The sequence below is a fragment of the Penaeus vannamei genome, chromosome 5, assembly GCF_042767895.1.
Source record: "Penaeus vannamei isolate JL-2024 chromosome 5, ASM4276789v1, whole genome shotgun sequence".
NCBI classification, from domain to species: domain Eukaryota; kingdom Metazoa; phylum Arthropoda; class Malacostraca; order Decapoda; family Penaeidae; genus Penaeus; species Penaeus vannamei.
The window spans coordinates 34,621,429-34,623,928 of NC_091553.1; the positions used below are offsets into that span (position 1 = coordinate 34,621,429).

A 2,500-nucleotide genomic window follows, 5' to 3' on the forward strand; every position below is an offset into this window, starting at 1 on the left:
AACAAAAATATTAATTATATTAATGATGATGATAATAATAATAATGAAAATAATAATTAAGTACCAACTTCACTACATCACTACTACGTATTCACACACGCGCGCGCGCACAACAACAAAAATATTAATGATGATGATGATAATAATAATAATGAAAACAATAATTAAGTAGCTACTTCACTACATCACTACTACGTATTCACACACACACACGCGCGCGCGCGCACACACACACAACAAACACACGCACACACACACACACATATTCACAACCCCGCCCAGCGACGTCTGGCGGTCTCGTTCAGAACGTGTTTACAAACAAATCGAAGTCACGTGCATTTCTTGAACATTTTAACTCAGTTACTATCAATTGCGTTCAACTGCCTTGCAACTCATGTTAGACCTTCAAACCTCTATGGCTACATGCAACATGTTAGTAATACAATAGAGAATAATAATTTGTAGATAAAGAAAACAGAGAAGTGATGGCAATGGAAGAAATCCGTTGGCAAGAGTGACGTGGAACAGCCATTGCAAAACAAGCTTACAATTGCAACGGAATTTAGGATGAGGTAATGTTTTGCGGATATGTATTTATCACGATTATACTCAGCATGAAAGCTAGTTGAAGGTAACATTATGCTGAGCATTGTTATTATTGTGCTGTACATTTTGCTTCATAATTTTCACTACAGAATTTTATTTTCAAGAAGATATTGGTTGTTTGAATTAAATACTTTCTAGTTTATTTTTTAAGACGACATGACTTGCTATTGCAATACAAAAGAATTTGAATTTGAATTGACTGTGTATAATAAGCAGAGACACTTTAAGTCTGTAAAACTATAACTTGCATAGGATTTCATGTTTTAATACTAGCTTATCATTTGTTATATTATTAAATTGTATAGCATTTATGTACCAGAAATTTGCTTGGGTATATATGACCAGTTTGTTAAGACTGTGCGAGGCCTGACCTAATGAATTTACACATATATAGACATGCATTTACAGTGAAATAAATGCATATCAGTCTGTCTGTCTGACGTACATTTATATATATATCTATCTGTGGTAGATATGGTTGTTCAGACCAATAGATATGCACTAATTTCAATGTATGAGCATGTCCGTATAATGAATATTTATGGAGTATGGCTTTATTCAATTTTAACAAATTGGCTGATTGTGATAAATTTAATTGTTTTCGTATCTCTGTAAGTTTAGATAAATCTCTTGATATAGCATACTGATATCAAATGTCAATGTCTTTATTTTTGAGTTTGAAATTTTAAGTTTGATTAATCGTAGAAAGTAAAAGGTTCCAGAAAATCACACAAAGACAAAAGGGGTGTATCCTATTCCCTGTTAGAAAAAGAGCAACAAATATGGTACTATTATTTTGTTGTGAATATTGATGCATACGAAAATAAAGTAACTTCAGGTATGATTTATGATTGCAATAACATAAATCACTTATACTGTTTACATTTGAGGCACTTTTGACCTCATTCACTGCTGAAAGAGGTGGTTAGGGGAGCGTGGCTAGTGGTGTGTGTGAGAAGGTTTTGTAAGTAGTTACAGAGTTCCATATACTGGTTAAGGGCGTAACTGCGTAGTGTAAATAGTTGCAGGATTAACAAGTTGAACAGTTCTTGGGGTGAGTTAAAGTGATATCCCCTCCAGGGCACTCTCTTCCTCTTCCTGACCCTCTGCTTCCTCCTCCAATTCCATGTCAGATTCTATTTTTGTGATCACACTGTCATTGGTCATATCAACCAGCTCATGAGCATCATCATCTGTCAGTGTAGTCCAATAAAGAATCCCAATTATCGTCTCACCCCATTCTGCTGTGGCATATTGAAATGAGGATAAAGCAAATGCTGCAGTCGTATTGTAACGTTAGTAATGTCTATGTTATCATAATTTATTAAAGGCTTTGGCTTTTTCACCACTCAGAAGTTTGGGAATTTTTCTTGAAGCAAAATAAAACACTCACTGAGAGCAATCCTAGAAAGCTAAATATTAGAGGTGATCAATAAAAAAACTGGAAAAGTAAATACTTATGCAAAAAGGTAGCAGGGGTACCTACTAGACCTCAAGGTTACTGCTGCGACCTAATCCTTGTGCGAAGAGAGACGCCCTTCTACATTTTGGAGCGACCAACCAGAATTAAATTTTCCTCATGTAATGAAACTGCCAACAGCCTGTTACACTTATGTGATTAGAGGAAATGTTATTATTATTATTTTTTAAGTGGGTATGAGACATTTCTTTTACCTTCTAGCAATTGATAAGCTTTGAAATATGTTAGATTAATTTTTAGAGAGCATGATAGAAGAGCAGTATATCTTTGTAAGATTTTCTTTCCTAAAGTTTTTGTTGTATGATTGTGCTAATAATGTAAAAGCAATTACAGTAAACATAATGATAATGGTAAAACAATGATGATGATAATGACAATGACAGTACGGTAATGAGGATAGCAGTATTGTTAGTA

The 2,500-nt window shown here is 34.2% G+C and overlaps 1 protein-coding gene across 2 annotated transcripts in view; it reads left to right on the forward strand.

Moving 5' to 3' along the window:
* The first annotated feature begins 201 nt into the window (after positions 1-201).
* The window catches only part of LOC113809285 (uncharacterized), a 16,934-nt gene continuing 14,635 nt past the window's right edge, over positions 202-2,500 (forward strand). Inside the window, exon 1 of one of the 2 annotated variants that reach the window (XM_070122104.1) lies at positions 202-631. The gene's annotated coding sequence lies outside the window, so the exon portion shown is untranslated. The remainder of the gene's footprint in view (positions 632-2,500) is intronic. The other variant, XM_070122103.1, reaches the window with a different exon arrangement.